This window comes from Protopterus annectens, chromosome 9.part0 (genome assembly GCF_019279795.1).
Source record: "Protopterus annectens isolate FY-2018-M chromosome 9.part0, PAN1.0, whole genome shotgun sequence".
Taxonomy (NCBI): domain Eukaryota; kingdom Metazoa; phylum Chordata; order Ceratodontiformes; family Protopteridae; genus Protopterus; species Protopterus annectens.
Genome location: NC_056743.1, coordinates 907556806 through 907570495, shown reverse-complemented (window position 1 = coordinate 907570495; position 13690 = coordinate 907556806). Strand labels below are relative to the sequence as shown.

The following is a 13690-nucleotide window of genomic DNA, read 5'->3' as shown; positions in this document are numbered from 1 at the left end:
CATGCTTTGTCCTTTTTGGGGACTAGAAAGAGTCTTGAGTAAAATCCTTGTCCTTGCTCCTGTGTAGGTACCTGTTGAATGGCTCTCATGTCCATGAGAGCTGTAATTTGTTTTTGTGCTTCTGCCCATTGATTTGGTGGCAGGTTTGGCCTTCCTTTTATCCTTGGCAAGGTATGAAAGTGGAATCTGTATCCTTGTGAGACAATGTTTAGGACCCATTTGTCTTTTGTGATGATGTGCCAGCTGTCTGCAAAAAGTGCTAATTTTCCTCCCAAGGGAGCTGCCAAGAGAGATTTGCTTGGTAATTTGAGGGGTGAGTCATTGTGTTTGTCTTCTGCTAGCTTGGGGCCTGTCTTCTCCTCCCTTCTGGTTAGCAGTACCCCATTGGCGAGGTTTGTAAGGGCCTTGGGGCTGACCTCTGCCCCTTGGGCGTCTGTATTTGCCCCTCTGTGATCTGTCAGAAGCTGAAAAGGACCAGTTTTTGTTGGCTAATTTCTGCTGAAACGAGGGGGTTGTACCTGTAAAAAATCCTTGACCATCTGCATAGACTTTGCCTAATCCTCCATTTTCTTTAAAACCTCTTCTGCTTTAACACCAAATAGGACATCCTGCTGTAAAGGTGCATCCAATAATTTTGCTTTAACATGATCAGGTAGGGTTTGTTCTTTTAACCAAGCATGTCTACATATGACAGACCCAGTAACAGCTGCTCTACATGAAGCTTCCAATGAATCAAATCCACATTGTAAAGTATGTTTGCCCACCTGTTCAGCTGCATTTCCTTGAATTCAGACTGTTCAGAATGTGTGCTCATTTTTTGTTTTAATTGAGACATTAGGAATTGCTGATATTTCAGCATGTGAAACTGACAATTTAATGCTCTCATAGCCAGAGTAGCTGAGGTGTATATCTTCTTTCCCCATCTATCTAGGGCTCTGGAATCCCTTTCAGAGGGTACAGGATTTTTAGCCATAGAAGCTTTAGCACCCTTGGGACCCTGGGAAATTGTTTCTGGATCAGCCACAGGGCTTTTATAAAGGAATTTGTGTGAGTCAGGTACTCTGTAGTATCTGTCTGGTTTGGCTGGAGCAGGCGGTAGAGAGTCTGGATTTAGACTAGACTCTAAGTAAACATCATCAACAATGTCTAAAACTGGAGGGATAGCAAGTGGTCTGTGCTGGGGTAGTAAAAGGAACTCTCGGAGCCTTTTCTTTGAATCAGAGTAGTCCTGTCCTTCCCAGTGGAAATGTTCCCTCATGGTGTGTAAACTTTCCCCAAAGGAGTAGTCTTCAGGGGGAGATGCTGAGGGAATAGAGTCTTCAGCATCAGAGTCTTCATAAGGGGGAAAAGCGTAATCCTGTTCCTCAGAAGAATCTGAGGAAATTGAAACCTGGTCAGAGGAAGCATAATCCTCCTCTTGTCTTGGTCTTTTATCTGGAGGGGGATGGGAACCCCTGATTAGGGTAATCAAATCTTCAGCCACCTTAAGCATCTGTTTCTTAGGCATGGGGCCTTGAACTGTAGACTGATGCACAGTCTTTTTTAGTTTTAAGCTTAGCATAAGATTTAATAGTGAGTGTAGTCGGTCTGAAGACACCTTCTGCAACCGAAGGTGTTTCTACTGCACCGGGATCTGCGTAGGTGCCTCACTGAAAACCGGAGAACCAGCGACAGGCCCAGCAGAGGCCTCGGAGTCTGGCTTGGTCCTAGGCTGCATGTCCTTATCCTTGTGTTTTTTATGCATGCTGGTCGTCGGCTGCTCCGACGGCATGATATAATTAAATTTCCTACCAAAGTAATGTCATGCAAAGTCAAAACGGCGTTTGATAGTTCGTTTATTAAACCTAGCACAAAACCAACAGCCTGTGACGTCGTGGTCTGGGCCTAGGCAAGGAATACAATAAGAATGGAAGTCCTTATGAGGTATTTGCTTCCCACAAGAAATGCAATTGTTAACTTTTTCTGACATCGGACTGAGGCAAGAAAATGTTCCCCAACGGGGTACTTAGCTTTATTGAAGACTTTGGACTGAAATTCGATTCGAAAAACTCAGGTGTCGGCCGACCGGCACTTGCGAACTGCTTCTGCTTCGGGCACCGCGCAGCAAGAAAGACTGGAGAAAATGGCGTTGGATGCCTCTTATATACGCCTGGCACACTGACGTCAAGGAAGAAGTGACAGCAACCGACGCCGGACCAAGACTTTGGAACTCTGGCTGACTGCGGGACCGCCTGACGGCAGGATAACCCAAGTGTGATGACTGCAGCAGGGTAACACGATAAACATCCACATATTCCTCAGATATTACAATACTTAACTGAGATGCTTGACAAAGGCCTATCTTTCTCATCAATCAAAATCCATTCCTCTTCCATTTTGGCTCATTACAATACACAGCCACCAATCTTTTCTCATCCTTTACTAAAGCAGTATCTTAGAGGAGCCAAAAATTTAAGGCCTCCTAGAAGATCACCACTACCTGCATGGGACCTCTATTATGTGTTGGAAAAGCTCACCCTGCCTCCATTTGAACCAGCTGCTACCGCTGATATAAAGTTCTTATTATTTCACAGCTACAGGACCTCATGGCTGTAGAGCCTTTTATCATATTTTACCCAGACAGGGTGTCTCCGAGGACAAATCCTACTTTTATGCCTAAGGTGGTTTCCAGTGTGGCTCTTAACCAAACAATTCATCTGCCAACTTTTTATCCAAATCCACAGAACAAAGGGGAGAGAATTCTGCATTCCTTGGACGGTACACAGACAGCTAAGATTCTACTTGAGCAGGACTAAAGCTCTAAGAAAAACTGAGCAATTACTAGTGTCATATGCTGCAGGATCAGAAGGAAAGGCTATTTCAAAGCAGACAGTTTCAAAGTGGATAAGCCACTGCATCCGGTTCCGCCACTCACACCATGGTAAACCTGTGTCCAAGGGCATTAGGTCTCATTCCACCAGAGCTGCAGCTACTTCGGCAGCCTTTCTCAGAGGAGTACCAACCAAAGACATTCCAGAGGCTGCTACTTGGAGTTCTGTTCACACCTTTACAAAGCATTACCATTTGCCTTTCTACTCTATAAATCCAGGGCAGGCTTTGCCACTGCAGTGCTGCAGGGCCTTATAGCCGCACCTAATGCTGTTTAGGTACAACCTCCCAACCGTAGCTTTGGAATTCTACCCAAATGTAATGACTGCAACAGTGAAACACGAAGAACATAGTACAGTTGTGCACACTTACAATAAATGTAGATGTTCGAGGGTATTCACTGTTGCAGTCCAGGTTACCCTCCCGCCATCCCCCTGTCATTCTAAAGTTTATCTTTCCTTCTCTATTTTCTACAACCTATGTGGTGTATTTGCTTGTAGATGAAGGTAAAATTTATATTGATGCATGTATATATATATATATATATATATATATATATATATATATATATATATATATATAATATTGCTACCTTTTTTGGGGGGCATCTGACACCGGGGGCAAGAAAAACTAAAGAAAATGGTGTCGGCTGCATATTTTATACCCCTGATGACCTGACGTCATGGAAGAGAAGACAGCAAACGATGCAGGACCTAAGACTTTGGAATTCAGGCCGACTGAGGACAACCTGCCAGCAGATTACCCAAATGTAATGACTGCAACAGTGAAACACAAAGAACATGAGGCTCCACTGAATCTGGAGACATCCATGCCTTTCAGCAAACTAACTCCATAAGTTCATCAAAAGGTGGAGACAACCAAGTGGCAGAAGGGTGAGATCCAAAGGCCTTCAGGTAGACAGACTCCTCATCAGAAGGGTGATGGACTTTCAGACGTCTCTCTGCTTAAGGATCTCTAGGATGTCTGTAAAGGAGACATCCTCAGAGGGGGACCGTGGGAACCCTTCTGACTCATCAAGGTCTGTGTCTGATGTGATCGACTCCTCAGGGGAGTCCAAATGCTTCCTCTTGCATAATCTTTTGCAAGGGACCTCTTCAGAAGGACATTCTGGAGAGGTTTCGGAAAAGATGGGTTCGCCCACTGGGGCATCATGAAGCCTTTGGTCTCCATGACTGTGTGGAATCGGTTGTGCTGAGACGGACACTGGTGCCTTTGGGGGAGGAATGACTGGACCTGAGAGTGGGGCTGCTCGTGGGGACAGCACTCTCCTTATCGCCTCGAAGGCCCCCCGCCCATGACTCGACAAAGCTTCTGGCTCCAAAGAGCTAGAAGGCTTCCCTGATGCCAAGGGGGTTGGGCTCAGAAGCTGATGAAGAAGCTGAGCGTATCCATGCCGAGGCCCAAAGAGGCAAGTTCGGATCAGAAAACTGTCCAATCTGACCCAACCTGAGAGCTGTGGCTCCTAGACTCTTCAAGCTCAGACAGCACCGAGAAAGTCGGAGCAGAGGTTGGAGCCAGAGATCCTGGAGCAGGTCTAGGCTGTGAACGTTCCACCACTATCTGCTCCATGCATTCTGGCTCTGAGGCCTCGAGGTGGGTCGGAGGAGGAATTGATAGAGATGGGGTAGGTCCACTTGGCTCCAAAGCCAGCTGGGTCGGATCTGATAACAATTTGGCTAGTGCTGGTGTACTCAAGAGTCTCCGCACAATGCGATCCACAACTTCTTCTGATAAACTCCTGGAGGACTGAGAAGAGGGGGCAGGAGATCTTGATCTCTGTAACAAAAGTGACCTCAAAGTCGGAGAAACCGCCTCCAGGACAGGGGAATGGCTCTGAGACTGCAGTTCCACTGATTCCAAAACAGGAGGAACAGAGTTAGGTTTTTCTGGCCTGATGGATTTTGGGTCCGATGAAGACATTCTTGACATTTTTTGAGAAGGTCCAGATTGATCTGAGGAGGATGAGGATCTTTTACTAGACTTCTCAGATCTAGAAGGGATTTGTTTAAGTGTACTCTGACCTTCTTCCAAGTACTTCAAAAAAATAGGTCTTCAACAATCCCCTTAGAATGAGCTTGTTTCTTCTTCACAAGAGAACCATCAAACTAAAAGCATGACATATGGAACATGACTCCTGTAAATGTACGGCTTTGAGGCAATAAACACATTCTGAATGACCATCTCTTAATGACATTTTCTGGGAGCAGTTAGAACATTTCTTGAACCCAGAGGATTTAGACTCTTAATTGCTTAGACATGTCTATCAATAGAGAGTATCCCACAGTAATATTAGCAGTATAATGAACTATCCAAATCAGAACAGAAGAAAAACTATTTAATTATTCAAACAATTAAAACTTTAACTTATTTTTTAAACACACCACACCACACATGGAAGAAAAAAGGCCCTCTAACTTAAAACTGGTTAGTCGCTCTCTAATTTAAACAAGCTGACTCAATGAAAGGATCCAAACTCCTTTTGAAAGGAAAAACCAACACCAGACAAACTAATAACACACCACACTTGACAACCTTATTAGCGTGAGAAGTCTAACTAAAACGGGCTGAGACGCTCTCTAACTTAAACAAGAGACACGAAAAATTAGTGTAAGATCTATCAGAAAAAAACAAATTCAAACAATATTTTAGAACAGAAAAGGTGGACAGGGATATAGGTGCAGGCCCAGAGGTAAAACGATGGCCCTAGTGAAAAACCACAAGTAATGAACACAGTATAATACTGTGATAAAAAAGATTAAAAAACCTTTTTAAATAATAGCACACAGGTAAACTACTAAGAAAGTTTAGCTTTTAGTATATATAACAAGTTTTTTCAAAAAAACTTAGCCACAGCCAGTTGAAGGATGCCCGATTTGTTTAGCGGCAAATGAGATCTGGGGAATGCCTTTGAGTATCATGGGATAGGGAATAAGCCATGAGCTAGTTGGAGACCTCGAGCTTTAGTAACTGGCTGAGTCAGAAACGAGGATTGGTTCTGAACCCACAAGTACAGAATGAAGGTGAGATAGGACAATTTTACATTAATGTTCACAATTATGGTTAACAACTGCACAAGTCCATGAATTACCTCAAAGTATTATTTTGAGCTAAATTATCACAACAGTGAAAAAGCACTCAATGCACGTTTCAACTTGGACCCCTCTTCTTAACACCAATAAAATCCGCTGACTAGATAGTAAAATGAAATTTAACTACTTATCATAATGCCAGACAGTACAGTTGTGCGCACTTACCATAAATGTAGATGTTCGAGTGTATTCACTGTTGCAGTCATCACATTTGGGTTATCTGCTTGCAGTAGCCCTCAGATGGCCTGATTAACAAAGTCCTGGGTCCTGCGTCGGTTGCTGTCCCTTCTTCCGTGACGTCAGGTCATCAGGGGTATAAAACATGCAGCCAATGCCATTACATCAGTTTTTCTTGCCCCAGATGTCAGGTGCCCCCCTAATGGGAAGCAATTAAATCTATAAATATACAAATTTATACCTCCAACAAAAAAGCAAATACACCAAAAAGCTTTTGAGCATAGTAAAGGAGAGTATAGTTATAGCCAAGAGAAATAAGGGTGATGAAGGGAGGGCAACCAGGACTGCAACAGTGAATACACTCGAATATCTACATTTATGGTAAGTGTACACAACTGTACTATGTTCTTCATGTTTCACTGTTACAGTCATCACATTTGGGTAGATTCCCAAAGCTAAGGCTGGGAGGAGGAATTTAGATAGCATCAGAACCAGCTATAAGGCCCTGCAAAACTGCAGTGGCAAAGCCAGCTCTGGATTTAGAGAAAATTGTTAGATGGTAATGCTTGGTGAAAGTATGTACAGAACTCCAGGTATCAGCTTCTAGGATGTCCCTGGTAGGGATGCCTCTGAGAAAGGCTGTAGAGGTAGATGCAGCCCTGGTTGACTGGGGTCTGATCCCCTGTTGGATAGGTTTTCCATGGTGCTTGTAGCAGAAATGAAGGCAATGGCCTATCCATTTGGAAATGGTTTGCTTTGAAATAGCCTTCCCCTCTGCCCCTGCAACAAATGCCACCAGCAGTTGTTCAGATTTCCTTTGAGGTTTAGTCCTGTCCAAGTAGAATCTAAGTTGTCTGTGCAGATCTAAGGAGTGCAGTATCCATTCCCCTTTGTTCTGTGGATTAGAAAAGAAGGTTGGCAAATGAATGGACTGACTAAGGGCCACACTGGATACCACCTTGGGCATGTAGGAGGGATTGGTCTTGAGGGACAGCCTATCCGCATGAAAGATGATGAAAGGCTCCACTGCCATAAGGGCCTGTAATTCAGATACCCTTCTTGCTGAAGTGATTGCTAAAAGGAAAGCTGTTTTCCAAGAAAGAAATTTTAACTCTGCAGTTGCAGCTGGCTCAAAAGGAGGAAGAGTGAGCTTTTCCAATGCAAAGTTAAGGTCCCAGGCTGGAGTTGGAGCTCTCCTGGGTGGGTGTACATTTCTGGCCCCTATGAGGAACTGCTTTAGCAGTGGATGAGAGAAGAGGGGAGGTTCTGTGTTATAATGAGCTGAAATGGCTGAGGTGTGAATTTTGATGGAGGAGAAAGACAGGCCCTTGTGAAGCATCTCAGTTAAGTATTGAAAAATCTGAGGTAAATTGGGCACTGCTGTGTTCATCCCTTGAGATTGGTTCCAGGCACAGAATCTTTTCCATTTTTCAGCATAAGATTTTCTAGTACTAGGCCTTCTTGCCTCTAAAATGATATCCATCACTGGATTACTGAGGGATGGTAAAGGAGAGATTAGGTAATTAGCCAGGCTGCTAGGTTCAGAGTTTGAAGCTGAGTGTGCAGAATCTGGTTCTCCTGTTGAGACAATAGGGTAGGAGTCTGAGGCAGGTGCCATGAAGCCAACAGTGACACACTGCACAAGAGGGGGTACCAGTGTTGGCGTGGCCAGTCTGGTGCAATCAAAATCGTCCTTGGTTTGTCTTGTTTGATCTTTAGTAGTACTTTGGAGAGCACAGGCAGAGGAGGAAAGGCATAAACTGATGTTTTTTTCCAGCTGAAGGACAGAGCATCCACATTCCAAGCTTGTTTGTGGGGAGTCCTTGTGAAAAATTTGTCCAGTTGATAGTTCTGGGGGAGGCAAAAAAGGGCTATATCTGTGCTCCCCCATTTGCTTGTCAACATGTTGAAACTCCTTGGTTCTATTTTTCACTTGTGTGGGTCCATGAGGTTTCTGCTTAGTTTGTCTGCCAGTGTATTTAGTTTTCCTGGCAGGAATCGAGCTTGTAGATGCACTTGGTAGCTCAGGGCTGTGTTCCACAATGTCATGGCTAGTCTGCAGAGGGGGTAAGAATGTGTAACCCCTGATTGTTTATGTACCACATAACAGTGGTGTTGTCCGTCTTTACCATTAATTGTCCTGGAAGAATGTGGTCCTTGAAGGCTGTCAGAGCATTCTGTACAGCTAACATTCCTTTTTGACTGATATGCAGGTGCATTTGACTTGGGTTCCATTTGCCCTGAATGCACTTCCCTGCCAGGTGAGCCTCCCATGCATAGTCTGATGCGTCTGTTGTTAGGGTTTGGGCGGCAGAGGGTAGTGTGAATGGTAGTCCCTTGTTTTGGCGACAGGCCTCTGCCCACCAAAGGAACTCTAGGCGCAGGCAAGGTATAATAGGAATCATAGCTTCTAGTTCCTGTGAATGTTGACACCATAGGCTTTTTAGATACCATTGTAGTTTCCTCATATGCAGTCTTGGATATGGAATTAGAAGAATGCAGGAGGCCATGAACCCTAAGGCTTGAAGTATTTGCCTTGCAGATAGCAGGGTTTTTGTGGTCATTTGTTTGAAGTAGGTTGTCAAATGAATTTGTTTCTCTGGTGTGAGGAAAGCCATCTGGGAAGTTGTATTCAAGCTTGCTCCCAGGAATGTAATTTGCTGACAGGGTACCAGGTGTGATTTATTTTCATTTATGGTATACCCCAGACAGGTTAGCACCCTTTGTACAAAGGCCAGATGATTCAAAATATGTCCTGGCTTTCTGCCTTAATTAGACAATCATCCAGGTATGAATATATCTGAATATTTCTTTGCTTGCAAAATGCAATGACTGGAGCTAGGCACTTTGTGAATACCCTGGGCGCAGTAGATAAGCCAAAGGGCAGTGCAAAGAACTGATAGTGCGTGTAGCCTGCTTTGAAGAGTAGGTATCTTCTACAAGATTCCCTGATTGGGATGTGCAGGTATGCTTCCTTTAAATCTAATGTTGCTAACCAGGCATCTTTGCCTAGCATGGGGAGCAACTGGTGAAGAGTCAGCATCTATAATTTTGGAATCACCAAAAAGGTGTTTAGAGTAGACAGGTCCAGGATAGGACGCCATAAAATGTCTTTTCTGGGTACCAGGAAAAGTCTCGAGTAGAAACCTTGGCCCTTTTCCTCTTCTGGTACCGACTGAATAGCCCCCATGCTTAAGAGAGAAAGTACTTGCTTCTGGGCCTCTGCCCACTGATTTGGGGGTAGATCTGGCCACCCGCTTGGTGTTGGTAAAAAGTGGAAATTAAATCTGTATCCTTGAGACACTATATTTAAAACCCATTTGTCCTGGATAATGAGCTCCCAGTTCTTTGCATGAAGAGCAATCGTTCCCCCAAAGGGGCAGTCAGTTGAGAAGTGCTTGGAAGTTTTAAAAAGAAGTCATTGAGACAGTTTACCATAGGGGGAAGTTTTATTACTCCCAGGTTTGGAAGTGGAGGTCCTCCACTGCTTAGTCCTGTGCGTACCCTGGGACTGAAGCTTGGGAGCTCTGCTGGATCTGGGCTTGAACTGAGAAGGTCTGGAAGAGGCAGGAAAGGACCAATTCTTGGAAGGCCAATGCCTACTAAAATTGGTGGTTGTACTTGTAAAAAAATCATTGACAGTTTGCATAGATTTAGCTTTTTCCTCCATCTTTTTAAGAACTTCGTCTGCCTTGTTGCCAAACAGGCGGTCCTGGTTTAAGGGAGCATCCAATAATTTTGCTTTAACATGATCTGGCAAGGATTGCTCCTTAGCCAAGCATGCCTTCAAAGTACAGACCCAGTTACAGGAGCCCTGCAAGATGCCTCTAGTGAATCAAAACCACATTGCAAAGTATGTTTTCCAACTTGTTCAGCTGAGTGCAGTAAATCCTGTAAATTCTTATTTTCCGCACAATCAGGAATCAACATAATTTTCTGTTTAAGCAATCCAGTAACATGCTGATGATACGTTAACATATGAAACTGACAGTTTAAGGCCCTAATGGCCAAACCTGCAGAAGTGTATACCTTCTTACCTCATCTATCCAGTGCCCTGGAGTCTCTATCAGATGGGGTAGGATTTTTGGAAGTAGTAGCTTTAATGTGTTTGGGTCCCTGTGAAATGGTCTCAGGATCCGCAGTAGGATTTTTAAAAAGGAAGAGAGTCAGGGACCCTGTAATATCTGTCAGGTTTTCTGGGAGCATGAGGTAAAGAGTCGGGGGCCAAGCTAGATTCTGAAATGAAAAGGCATCATCAACAATGTCTAGTACAGGAGCTATGGCTAAAGGCCTGTGCTGGGGCAGGAGTAAGAAATCCCTAAGCCTCTTTTTAGAATCAGAGAAATCCTGACTTTCCCAATGAAAATGCTCCCTGAGAGTATGCAAGGTTTCAGCACAAAGAGAAATCCCCTGGGGGGGAATAAGAGGGAATAGAGTCCTCAGCATCAGAATCCTCATAGGTAAATAAGGGTAAATCCTGGTCATTAGAGGAAACAGAAAATTCAGAATCCTGATCAGAAGTATCATAAGCAAACTCAGTCCTGGGTCTCTTAGAGGGGAAAGGCTGGCTTCCCCTAATTAAAGTAATAAGGTCTTCAGCCATTCTTATCATTTGTTTTTTAGGCATAGAGGCCTGACCATGCGGTCTGGGCATCAGTTTTCTAGGCATGGTTTGAGTTTTAGGACTTGAAGAGGAAGATGGCGTTGGTTTAATACGCAAGTCTGTAGGCCTGAATACACCCCTCAGAAGCCAGTGCCTGCACAGCAGCTCCAGACCCATCCAAGGTAGAGACATCCGCAGGTTCCACAGTTGAAGCATCTCACAGCATACCGGACTCCGAATGGGTCTCAGTAGAGGCCTGCAAATCTGAAATAGTGGGTATCGGGGGCTGTGAAAGCACCTCATTGAGTACCGGCGAACTGGCGACTGGCTTAGGAGAAGCACTGTCGGCAGCTTTGGACCTAAACGACCTGTCTCTGTCTTTGCATTTTTTCGGAATGTCGGTAGTTGGATGGCTTACCGGAGGCATATCAGGATAATTGAACCGAGCACCAAAATATTTATAAGCGAAAATATACCGACGACAGATAGTTTGTGGTTTAAATAAGGCACAAAACCGATAGTGAGGTACATTGTGGTCAGGGCCTAGACAAGGAGTACAGTACGAGTGAAAATCTTTATGAGGTATTTGCTTTCCACAAGTAATGCAATTATTAACTTTTACTGACATCGGTTTAGAGCAAGAAAAAGTTTCCCCAATGGGGTACTTAACTTTTAGTTGAAGACTTCGGTTCTGAAACTCGAAAATGAAACTTTCAGGAGTTGGCCGACCGGCACTTGCGAACCGCTTCTGCTTCGGGCACCGCACGGCAAGAAAGACTGATGTAATGGCGTTGGCTGCATGTTTTATACCCCCTGACGACCTGACGTCACCCAAGAAGGGACAGCAACTGACGCAGGACCCAAGACTTTGTTAATCAGGCCGACTGAGGGCTACTGCAAGCAGATAACCCAAATGTGATCACTGCAACAGTGAAACACGAAGAATATCTGTGTTGTCTTCTTTAAACTATTGGATAAATTAGATCTGATGGTGGCAACCCTCAGACTTTTGGATCAAAGGGTCCGGCTCCTCCCCTACACATAATTTCCCTCCATTCTGACAGTTTCTCAGATCGAAGTTGCCTGTCTATACAGACAGCTTCTCCTTTACTACACAAACAAAACAGGCCTGAAAGTGCAGCAAAAAATCCAAGACTGCAAGATAAGGCTCCAGGCAGGTCCAGTACATTCAATCAAGAGCCCAAGACAGTGACAGTTTGGCAGGGGGATGCAAGAAGGACAAGTTGAGTACAGGAGACTACATGGATCTAGCTTTATGACAGCATTAGATAAAAAAGTTTTTATGCTGTCTTTTCTGTCCATTTCAACTACTGGGTCAGAGTTCCTAGCTACTACAAACCCTGCTGGATTCATGGAAGGATAGTCAGAAGGATGGTGGATTGAAACAAAGCCCTAGACTGAGTCTATATTACGTGACCGAAGCCTTAGTTAGTCGAGTAACTAAAGTTCGATCGCTAAATATCGAAAATGCAAAACTGTGAACAGCAGTTTCCACACAGGGAAACAATGCCTTAGTCCCACCAAAAAAAAAATAAATAAATAAAAACATTAAACACAAATTAAGTAGGGGGCTTTGCCCCCTACACCGCCCGAACTAAATATACTAACTCCGAGAGCCCTCCACATGGTAGAAAGCGCAAAATCCACATAACGGCCAAAGAAATTGTTTCCCTGCGTGGAAACTGCCGTTCGCGGTTTTGCGTTTTCGACATTTAGTGATCGAGCTTTAGTTACTCGACTAACTAAAACTTTGATCACTTAATATAGACCCCCCTAGACCTAGGGTGTAGGTCCTGCATGTAATGAGAGAAATGTGTGCACAGTAGACCAAGTAGTCACAGCACACATATTAACAGGGACTTCATACACAAGAAAGCTATTGAGGTTGCCACAGCCCTTGTTGAATGAGTTTTAGGTTTATGAGGAAGTGACAGTCCTTTGGCTCTACAAAGGATGCAGCTGAAAAATAACCTTGGAGACATTAGCTCTCAATTTAGCTTTAGATAAGGACAGAAAAAGTTGCTCAGATTTCCTGAAGTTCTTGCTACGGTGTAAATAGAAGCATAACCGATTAACATTAAACAATTGTAACCGATATTCAACCTTGTTTGAAAAATTAGGGAAGAAAATCAGCAGATTAATTGTCTAATTCAAGGCAGAATCAAGCTACTTTGGGAAGGAATTTAGTATTTGTTCAGAAACTCTTACCTTTGTGAAAAAACATATACGGTGGTTTGCACAACAAGGCTGTTAGTTGTGAAATCCTCCTTGCTGAGGCAACCACAATCAGAAAAAAAAGTATTCCAAGACAAGAATTTAAATGCCTTAGTAGTTGCAGGTTCAAAAGAAGTTTTCTCAATGCCTAGAGTAAAATAGTAATATCTCAGGGTGGGACAGGCTCCCTTGCAGAAGGCTGTACAAAAGTACCCCACAAAAAGGTCTTAAGCAGTTTTAAAGATGGAATAGGTATATGGTTTTCACCAATATGAAAACTCGAGATAGCTGCCAACTGAACTTTCATGGTGGAGTAGCTAGCACCTGCATGAAAAAGTGCAGTTATGCAAGGTCTTACCACAGCAGCTGATGTCCTATTCTCACTGTTCCAGTATTCCTCACAGTTCCAATATCCTGCCAAGGACAGACAAATGTTCGACTAGCATACCAAAGCCTTTACGCCTTCCATACACTATAAAGACGTACATCCTACCTGCAACATGCAAGGTACACATGTGACACACAAGCCCTGAATCCCTAGAAGTGAAGCGCCCCAGAAGAACGAGAGCAACCTCAAATTAAAGCAATAATGTACATCTAGAAAGGGAAGAAAAGGATGCAAGAAAGACGCCTCAGCTAGGAGGAAGGAAACAGAAAAGTAACAGGGGGTAGAAGGGAGGGAAAGAATACTGCAACA

The 13690-nt window shown here is 43.9% G+C and overlaps 1 protein-coding gene across 8 annotated transcripts in view; it reads left to right on the top strand.

Moving 5' to 3' along the window:
• NACA (nascent polypeptide associated complex subunit alpha) overlaps positions 1-13690 on the top strand; it is a 464777-nt gene that overhangs the window by 421269 nt on the left and 29818 nt on the right. The window lies entirely within an intron of this gene.